Genomic DNA, 11,215 nt, shown 5'->3' on the forward strand with positions numbered 1-11,215 from the left:
AAAAGGTGGCCGAGGCATCGAGCCACCAAAAGGTTTCGGCTCCAAAAGTTCCAACCTCCTGAAAATGAGCCCCCCTAGCCTATTTATAGGCACTCAGAATTGGAGCCACCAAAAGGTGGCCGAGGCACCTAGCCACCAAAAGGTGGCCGAGGCACCGAGCCACCTAGAGGGGGCTCGGTTTTGGCCGAGTCCTCCAAATGTTTGTTTTTTTTTTCCGGTTTATCTGAACTCTGATTTGTTGATCTGAACTCTGATTTGGCAGTCCGGATCCTGATTTGGCAGTAAATCCACTTCAGTGTTCGAGTTTGAGTTCGGATCCTGATTTGGTAGTCCGGATCCTGATTTGGCAGTCCGGATCCTGATTTGGCAGTCTGGATCCTGATTTGGCAGTAAATCCGCTTCAGTGTTTAACCTCGTCGCCTCGATGGTTCGTTGGTTTGTTGAATCACCATGCCGAGTTGTGTTAAGGGACCTATAAGCAATTTTATACGCCTACAGATACCCCTTCCAAAGTATTTCAGCGTCGTTCTTTTATAGAAGAGTCTGGAATACTTTGGATATGATTGTCCCAACCTTCAGTCGGTGTAACAGGACTTTGGAATGGCTTCTGTTCTTGATTCCTTCAATCCTTCAGGCTATTCGGTGCTTCGTCGAATGTCTGTAAGGTTTCCGGTGCTGCATTTATTATCTGACCATTGTCGGAATTTCGAACTTGAAGTCGATCCCTGATTTTTTGATCTTTAGCTCGTGTTTGTTGGTTCAACATAGAACTGACCCTCGATTGTTGGCGTTGAGTCTTTATTTGCGACGCGTTGTCCGGCGTAGTGTTGTTGAGTTATCCTTAAGAATATTTTTAGAAAAATATTCTCCAGAAACTTCTCAACCAAAAATAGGGAATAGTTTATACTCGTATACCTTATTGGAGTATTAAGAAGCAGTTTATACTCGTATACTTTTCGGAGTATTGATTCTTTCATTGCAACGCATTGATAGGCATTGATCTAGGGTTACGCGTTGACCGGCGTTGACCCTAGGGTTTCGAACGTCGTACGTTGACTGTTTGATCATAACGCGTTGACTGGCGTTGACCTAGGGTTACGCGTTAACCGGCGTTGACCCTAGGGTTTCGAACGTCATACGTCGACTGTTTGATCGCAACGCGTTGACTGGTGTTGACCTAGGGTTACGCGTTGACCAGCGTTGACCCTAGGGTTTCGAACGTCGTACGTCGACTGTTTGATCGCAACGCGTTGACTGACGTTGACCTAGGGTTACGCGTTGACCGGCGTTGACCTTAGGGTTTTGAATGTCGTACGTTGACTGTTTGATCGCAACGCGTTGACTGGTGTTGACCTAGAGTTACACGTTGACCGGTGTTGACCCTAGGGTTTCGAACGTCGTACGTTGACTGTTTGATCGCAACGCGTTGACTGGTGTTAACCTAGGGTTATGCGTTGACCGGCGTTGACCCTAGGGTTTTGCATCGATATACGTTGACTTTCATTATCACGCGTTAACCTTGGGTCTACATAGTTTAAGCTCTTAAGGTGTTGGAGCGTGGCGGTCCCAAATGCTGGGGCTGCAGGACCAACTATAAAAGCTGATTCATGTGCGGATACAGATCTCATCCTGAAGTCGTTGGATGCTCAAATCACGAGACCAACTAATGAAGCTGATGCGTCAGTGACCCTCGCATTTATAGGATTTTTGGCAAACCCTCAGCCATCAACGGGTTTGATGAGCCTTTACCGACTACCGTTTGAGTCGGACTAGCATGCAGATTATCTAAATCCGTTCCGCATGTGATGTTATGCTAAGAGAGTTAACGCTCTTAGTGCTACGATATTGAATACATAGACTTCGTCTTTCTCACGAGAATAGACTACCCGGCGACGCGTGTTAGGCGTTGACTTTAGGATTTTTGGCTAATCCCCAGCCTTTAACGGATTTGATTAGCCTTTACCGACTACCGTTTGAGTTGGGCTAGCATGCGGATTATCTAAATCCGTTCCGCATGTAACATTGTGCTAAGAGAGTTAATTCTCTGAGATTCGCTGCTACGACTTCGAATACGTAGACTTCACCATTGTTATGGGAATAGGCTACCGAGCAACGTGTATTAGACGCTGATTTATCCCTACTTAGGCTTTGGGATAGAATACCCCAGAATCGAACTCTGGTGCCTTTTTCTACGGAGAAAGACTAAACCGGCGACGCGTGTTAGGCGTCGGCATATCCTTTCTTAGGATTCAGGATGAAATTCCCCATGCGTGTAAGGCATGGATTTTGGTGTTATTAATAACAACCTGCCACAATGTTGAATATGTGGACGGATGTTCTTTTCAACGGTTAAGAACTAACCGGCAGCGCGGGTTAAGCGCAGACTTATCCTTGCTTAGGTTTCAGGATAGAATACCCCAGAATCGAACTCTGGTGTCTTTTTCTACGGAAAAAGACTAAACCGGCAGCGCGTGTTAGGCGCAGACTTATTCCCTACTTAGGATTCGGGATAAATTCCCCGTACCTGTGAGGCACAAATTTTGGGAGTTGAAAAAGGTGGTGTCTTCTCTTGGGGCAAAGACGAACCCGAAATAGGAGAGGAAGAATTTTATATTCTATCTCCCGACACTTAAGAAAAAGAATTTTATATTCTATCTTCAGCTGGAAAGGAGACTCGAGGTGGGATCTCCACCCCCAGAATCCGGAAAGGTGAAACTAAGAGTGAGATCTCCACTCCGAGAATCGAAAAGATTCAGATAACCCTAATTGTTGGAAGGTTTGATTACCGAACTAAAGATGAATTTCTCATTTATCGAGAATGAATTGTGGTTTTGGTCCTAACTGTAGGAAGGTTTGACCAAGCAGGAGTTTGAGATGACCCTAACTGTAGGAAGGTTTGATCACTCGATTTGAAAGTGAACCTCAGGGGATTTTGATTATGACCCTAACTGTAGGTTTGACCTGAAAGCAAAGGGAGTGGAATACAAGTAGCAGTAGAAATACTGGTTTGTACTGGCCACTCGATGAAGGGTTTTGACGTTAAGTAATCAGGACTTAACACGTCAAGCTTTGGAAATTGCCATGAATTGGTGGACAGAAAATTTAGTGGACCCATCGTCAATTGACTTGATCAGTGGGGGATTTTTGTGAGAAAAGATTAATCTGTCAAAAGGACCGAATCTCGTCTCAACAAGATAACTCATGAGAATTAGTGAATTTGATAACAATAATGGAAAACATTCCGACATTTAGAGTTTAAATGTGGATGTTTTACTTATCACTTTTATAGTGATTGGGTTATCCCTAAGAATATCACCCGTGGTATTCTTTCGGGAACTTCCCGATATATGAATAATCCACCCCCAGCTTCCCTTGTGGAACTCGGTCCGACATTGTACTCAGTTACATGACCGAGTTATCCTTAAGAATATTACATATAAAAATTCTCCACGAACTTCCCGTGAAAGAAATAGTTTAGACTCATATACATGTTGGAGTATTAGGGAGCAGTTTAACCTCTTATACCGGTCGAAGGATTAAGAAGCAGTTTATACTCTTATACTTGTCGGAGTCTAGAAAGGAGCAGTTTATACTCTTATACTTATCGGAGTGTAGAAAGGAGCAGTTTAACCTCATGCACCTATTGGAGGATTGAGAAACAGTTTATACTCGTATACTCTTTGGAGTCTAGAAAGGAGCAGTTTAACCTCATGCACCTATTGGAGGAGCGCCATTCTAACCTGGCCTATCCCAGCGATATGACGCCGGTTTCAACCAAGGTTTGGATGCTATTCTTGAGAGCAAAGCAATCCTTGGTGGGATGAACGACCCTCCTGTGGTATGCACAGTACTTTGGGTCCGTAGTGTTGTCAGCTTCCTCCTGATTTGTGATAGGTGGTAGCTTGATCTTGTTGCCTCCAAGGAGGGATTCGAAGATGGCTGGAACGTCTTCGTCCTTGAAAGAGTACTCTTTTTGGAGTCTCGGACCTGAAGTCTTTTGCTGCCTTCGGGATTGCTGTTGTGACGCTTGATTAGCACCAACAGCAGGTGCAGGTGCCTTGCCCTTACCACGAGAAGCAAAGTTCGAGTTCAGAGGATTAGCCGTCGGTAGGTTCCTCTCGGCCTTCTTTCTTCGGAGGAAGCGTTCGGCTTGTTCACCGCGCACCTTCAAGTCTTTCCAAGTGTCAGACGGTGCTGTTCCCATTGCTTCCAACACGTCCAGTGTAAGGTTGTTGTGGCAAGTCTGGAGAATGAACTCCTCAGTGATTGGGTCCCGACAGTTCATCGCCTTGTTCCGGAACCTTTTGACGAAGGTGTCGACCAATTCCCCGTCTTTTTGTTTCTCATCGAGCAACGTTCCGATGGATATCTCGGTGTCATCATCGAAGAAATTAGCGAGGAATTTTGTCTCCATGTCGTCCCAGCTATTCACGCTTCCTGGCTTGAGGCGATGATACCAATCGAAGGCGGCTCCACGAAGAGTGCCAATGAAGGACCGTACCATCAGAGGCTCATTACCAGAGATAACACCCAGGTGCGATTGGAAGTAAATCAAATGCTGCGTGGGTGAACCCTTCCCATCAAACAGCGTGAAGTTAATTAGACTGAACTTCGCCGGATAGGAGATTGATTCCCATTCTCGTGGGTACGGACAAGGAATGCCCGTCTTCTTCATCTCTTGAGCGGAAATCAACGTATTGATTTTGCTCTCGAGATTTTTAATCTTCAGGTTTTCACCTGAGTCTTCATCAGCATTCTCGTTACCACCCCCTGCATTGACGGGAGGATTATTAGCATTATGAGCTTCTTCATCTTCCAGATTAATCTGGTTACGACGATTTGGCTCGCCTTGCTGGTTTGTCAGCGCTTGGATTTGCTGGTCATGCATTTCTCTCATACTCTGCATGGCCATCTGCATTTCGTGCTTGAAGCTCTCCTGCTGTTTAGCCATGGCTTCTTCGAGCATCTTGGCCACTTGTTCGGCGCTTATCATCAGCGACTCGCGGGATTGTCCATCGCTGGATACTGTATTATCCGATGTGACTGCAGAGCAGGCATCTGATTCTTCATCTTCTGAAGGAAGTCTTGTCCGAATCCTACCATAAGTTTCTCGTCTGATGGCTCCGGACTGCAGACGGGTTACATGCCGGGGTACTTTCGGAATTGACTCGGGATTCTCCTGTGTCGACGTCCCTTTGCTGGTCATATTCGTGGTGACCCTCGGAAATTCTCCATCTTCGACTACTCTTCTTCTTCGTCGGAAATGCCTAGGCCTTGGTTTTGGCGTTTTGGCACTGAGCCTTTCGAAAACTGAAACTCTTTCAGGGACCGCCTGTTTTCGTCGAAAGTCACCTTAGTCATTGATTTCATTAAACTTTAAGCGTTACAAATGAATTCAAATAACAAAAGAACAAAAGATTACAACTTTCTTGAAAATAAACGCAAGATCCGTTTATCGGCTCTTGCTTGCGTGGGTTCTTCGCCGGTGCCGGGGTTAATCCGTGGACGACCTCGAATCAGATCCGGTTGCAGAAAATTGGGCAGAGCTTCTACCTCACCAAGGGGGTATTTGCTTGAAGTCCTGGAATCGACAAAGCGATTTCAGGGCTCTTCTCGAGATTAAGACAAAGCCTAATCTCAAGGAACGGACGTACGAGCTTCAGATCCTTCGAACGGCTTCTCCTTTGCTCCGAAGTTCACCGGGATCTCGCTGTCCTTTGCTGAAATTTCGTGCTCCTTCACTCTCCAATCCAGCAGCACCTCGTCCTCTTGATAAAATTCCAGATCCAGAAAATGGAGGCCTTTGGCTCATATTTATAGGCCTCAAAATGCGGTTATTTGGATAAGAACAAGGGATTTGGCTCTATCTTTAGTCAACAGCAGCCTAACCACGTTTGAGGATGATCTCAAGTCAGTTAAGAACCCCTGGAACCGATAAACCCTGCAAAAAAACCAATTAAAAACCGTCAAAACGTGTTTGGGACATTAGACTGCGCGGCAGAACAATCTGACCCGCGCTCGCGCGGGTCGGAATAATCCGACCCGCGCTCGCGCGGGTCGGAAACATCCGACCCGTGCTCGCGCGGGTCGGAATAATCCGACCCGCGCTCGCGCGGGTCGGAAACATCCGACCCGCGCATGCGCGGGTCGGAATCATCCGACCCGCGCTTGCGCGGGTCGGATTGATCCGTCCCGCGCTTGCGCGGGTCGGATCATTCCGTCCTGCGCTTAGCGCGGGTTCGCCGACGTTCTCCCTTTTTTTTTTGTTTCTTTCTTCCGGGACTTGTTCTTGTTGCGTATTCGTTCGATTTGTTGACTTGTATGCTTCGTCGCGAGACCGATCGTCGAACGCGCGTTGGTTAACATACGCGTGCTGATCGATCCCCGCGGGCTGATTGACGTGCACGCGTTGACTGGCGCGCACGAGGTGATTTGACGTGCACTCGTTGACTGGCGCGCACGAGTTGGTTGACGTGCGCGCGTTGACCGACGCGCACGAAATGATTTGACGTGCGCGCGTTGACCGGCGCGCACGAGATGATTTGACGTGCGCGCATTGACCGGCGCGCACGAGATGAATAGCTAAGATTTTCTCGGTACTGCGTTTATCGTCTGACCGTTATTGAAGCCTTGAACCGGAATTGGTGAGTGGATTTTTTGTTGATATGTCATTGAGTTGACTTTTGGATCAATTGCAACGTGTTGACTGGCGTTGACCTAGGGCTACGCGTTGACCGGCGTTGACCTTAGGGTTTCGCGTTAACCTGAGGAGAACCAGTTTATACTCGTGTACTCCTGGGAGTTTCGGGAATCAGTTTAACCTCATGTACCCGCCGGAGGTTGCCAGGTTATCCTTAAGAATTATCATCTGTAATATTCTCTAGGAACTTCCTGTCAAAATGGGAAACAGTTTAGACTCATGTACCCGTTGGAGTTCGGATTTCGAATATTCCGATAAAAGGCGAATATATCGCGAAATCACCCAAAATATAAAATTGGGTTCCGAATATTCCAAAATAGGTGAAAAATCACGAAATCACCCAAAATATAAAATTGAGCCTCGAATATTCTGGAAATAGACGAAAATTTCTCGCAATTATCTGGGAGACGGAATTGAACTCCGAAAATTCCCAATCTGACTGAAAATGCCGCTCAATTATCCGGGAAATGAAGTCGAACTCTGAACATTCCAAATATGAGCAAAAACACCGTGAAATTGTCCGGGAGATGAGGTTAAGCTTCGAAAATTTCGAAAACGGACGAAAACGGACGAAAATATAGCAAAAACGGGCCTTGAACTGGGTCTGACCCGCGTTCACGCGGGTCAGATGGATCCGACCCGCGTGATCGCGGGTCGGATTGATCCGACCCGCGAGCACGCGGGTCGGACACAAGTCCGACCCGCGGAACGCGGGTCGGAACCTGGGAGAAGGGGTAAAAAACCCCATTTTTCTTTCTCCATCCTTCTTCAAGTTCGGTCCCAGTTCCTTCTTCTTCTTAATTCGGTTTCTTCTCCAAGCTCTGGTCCTTTGAGAGCTCTTCTTCCTCAAGAATTCGAACAAGATTAGAACTCCTCAACCCCTTTAAATTCTTCACTGATTCCTTCCTCTCTTCTTCCTATTTGGATTCGAGCAAAGGAGAAAATCCCAATCTAGGGTTTCGGCCAATTGAGCTCTTCTTCCCCTTTCAAGCTTCAAGAACTTAGGTAAGTCTCCTCTTCATGACTTATTTAATTTCAGTTTTGAACTTTTGCTTTTGAAATCATGGGCTTTGGTTTGATGGTTGAACCCTAACTTTTGAATTTGGAGAAAACCGAAAAGTGATGTTGGTTGAATGTGTGGCCGAGTTTCCCTTCATGATTGCATGCATAACTTGTTGATTGAAACCCTAACTTTTCACTCTTGAGGGAAAACCGAACCTTGGATGTAAGGTTTGAGAAGTTGGCCGAATCCTCCAGGTTGACACTGGCAGGAATCTATGCATAGCCGAATTCTTCCTTTGATTGATGATTATGGATTTGAGTCTCAAACTTGTACCTGACTGATTTTTTTTTTATGGTTGATGTTCAATGATAATTTGAACATAGCCGAATTCTTTTCTTTCCCCCGGTCCATAACGTCTCTGCTGATAGTGAAGACATCACAACCACATGAAAACCCATAACAACCCTTAAGCTTTTGCAGATATCTCTCCAGCTTAGTGTCAATGTAATCTTTAACCACATTGTTTTCTGGAGAAAATGGTTGCTCTTCACCAGCGCCTTCACCAACCAAAGCTTGTAGTAATAAGCCTCTTGTGTTGCTTCCTTTGATGAAGAATACCAAGTCCATCTAGCACTGACTCGTCCAATTCTTTGGTCTGCCGCAACGTAGAAAATAAGGGCAAAGAACCCCACACATGACTCCCATACCCATTTATGATAAATGAAAGCAATATTTCCCTCAATGTAATATTTGAACCATAACCATTGCGCTATGGACTTGGACAATGCACTGAACTCAGATTAGCTCCTGAACTTTCAGAATCTTCTTCCTCAACAACAGAATCCGGATTTGTACATAAGTATTGGTTTGTGTTGATGACTTGCACCTGAACTTAAGTATTGGCCGAGAATTTTTTGTATGCTTTGAATTCAAGCTTGTATATGGCCGAATCTTTGCATATGATTGAATTCGTATATATGTGAATCCTTGTACATGATTGCACTCTTGTATGGTTCGAACTTGTACATGATTGAACTCGATGTGACTGAATCCAAACTTGTATGTGGTCGAAATAACTTGAATCCCAACTTCTATATGGCTCGAGAACTTCATATGTCTTGAATTTGTACATGTGATTGAACTCTTGCATATGGTTGAACTCTTGTATATAATTCAAATCCGAATTTGTATATAACTGAGCTCTTGTATTATCGAATTCATATGTAACTGAACTCGTGCATGCCTTGAATTCGAGCTGTTCTTGTATATGATTGAGCTTGTGAATCCACATGTTGACACGATCGAGGCTTTATATTTGACTCTGTGACACTTAACTTGAACCGAGAATGTCGTATAGGTTTAATTGGAACCTTAATTGGAAAATTCCATTTTGTAGAATTTCAATTAAAGATTCACAATTTCCCTTTTAGTCTTCGATTCATGTATCTTGATTCTTGATCTGACTGAGCTGTTGATCTTTATTGCAGATTAGCTATGTCGACGCTTTGGACCGGCTGGAGCGCGAATTCCGACGGTTACAAGAGTTGAAGACTGCTGGTAGCTCAACGTACACAGCCATTTGGATGGAATCTCGTCTACAAGCATGGCACGACACTCGGGCTTCGGCTGGACTTGAGATTCAAACGCAACAAAGTCGGGTGGATCAAATGGAGGCCTTGGCTATCTTGGGGATGGCGAAGGGTGACTTGGAGCGTTCACGAGTTGTGATATCCGGAAAATTGGAGCTCTCGAAACAGAAGTTAGCCAAGATCCAACAAGAGGCTGCGAAAACATTATCCCTCACCGAGGAATCCTTCAAGGTTGCATTGCAGTGTGAGCTTGAGCGAACTTATACAGAGGAATTGACTAAACTTGAACAGCAAGCCTGTAGTCACAAACTTCATGTAGATTGATTGTAACTCTTGTACCTGCAAACTCAATTTTATTAATAGAAAATATGTCTTTTTCATTCATTATGTCTCATTTATTATGATGTCTTACTCCGTATGGAATAATCAACCACTACGTATGGAATAATCAACCATAATACTTGTGGGATTTTTGGCAAACCCCCAGCCTTCAACGGGTTTGATGAGCCTTTACCGACTACCGTTTGAGTCGGGCTAGTGTGCGGATTATTTTGAATCCGTTCCGCACATAACGTTGTGCTAAGAGAATTAATTCACTTAGACTTGGTGCTATGGCTTTGAATACATAGGCTTCGTCTTTCTCATGGGAGTAGACTAAACGGCAACGCGTGTTAGGCGTTGACTTACCCCTTCTTACGCTTCGAGGTAAATTCCCCAGGCTTAAACCCTGGTGTCTTTTTCAATCGGTGAAAGACTAAACCGGCGACGTGTGTTAGACGTAGACTTAAGATTTTTGGCAAACCCCTAGCCTTCAACGGATTTGATGTGCCTTTACCGATTACCGTTTGAATCGGGCTAGCATGTGAATTATTAAAACCCGTTTCACATGTAACGTTGCGCTAAGAGAATTAATTCACTTAGACTTGGTGCTATGACTTTGAATACATAGACTTCGCCATTTCTTACAGGAATATGGCACCCGGCAACGCTTGTTAGACGCTGACTCATCCCTACTTAGGATTCAGGATAAAAGTCCCCAGACTTATATTCTGGTATCTTTTTCATTCGGTGAAAGACTAAACCGGCAACGCGTGTTAGGCGTAGGCTTATCTCTATTTAGGAATCGAGATAAAATTCCCCGGGCATAAAGTGTGCGGATTTGAGAATTACGTCTTTTCTCAGGGTAAAGACAAACCCGAAAAAGAAAGAGGAAGAATTTTATATTCTATCTTTCAACACTGAAGAGGAAGAATTTTATATTCTGTCTTTAGTTGGAAAGAAAACTCGAGGTGGGATCTCCACCCCCAGAATCCGGAAGGATGAAACTAAGAGTGGGATCTCCACTCCGAGAATCGGAAAGATTCAAACGACCCTAACTTTTATAGGATTGGTTGTTTGATCTAAGAAAAGAGTCCTCATTTATTGAGGGGAAATTCCAATTTCGACCCTAACTTTTATAGGTTTGGCTGAAAAGGAAAAGATGGAAGTCTTTCGTTTATCGAAAGAGATGACTCGATCTTAGTCCTAACTATCTGCAGGTTTGACTAAGTGAGGTTGGAGACAATCCTAACTTTTACAGATTTGATTGCTCGAATTGAAAATAAACCTCTCGTTCATGGAAGGAATCGAGAGGAGAATTTGGCTTTGGCCCTAACTTTTATAGGTTTGACCTGAAAGCCAAAAAACCAATTTAAAACTGTCAAAACGTGTTTTGGAACTTTAGACTGCGCAGCAGGACAATCCGACCCGCGCTCGCGCGGGTCGGAATAATCCGACCCGCGCTTGCGCGGGTCAGAAACATCCGACCCGCGCATGCGCGGGTCGGAATCATCTGACCCGCGCTTGCGCGGGTCAGATTGATCCGACCCGCGCTTGCGCGGGTCGGATTGATCCGTCCCGCGCTTGCGCGGGTCGGATCATTCC

General features: G+C 45.1%; 1 long non-coding RNA gene across 1 annotated transcript; it reads left to right on the forward strand.

Annotated features, from left to right (window-relative positions):
- Positions 7,444 to 9,679, forward strand: LOC109833614. Its single transcript, XR_002245279.1, has 2 exons — positions 7,444 to 7,705; positions 9,191 to 9,679. It is a non-coding gene; the product is annotated as an uncharacterized LOC109833614 (long non-coding RNA).

Source organism: Asparagus officinalis, chromosome 3, assembly GCF_001876935.1.
Source record: "Asparagus officinalis chromosome 3, Aspof.V1, whole genome shotgun sequence".
Taxonomy (NCBI): domain Eukaryota; kingdom Viridiplantae; phylum Streptophyta; class Magnoliopsida; order Asparagales; family Asparagaceae; genus Asparagus; species Asparagus officinalis.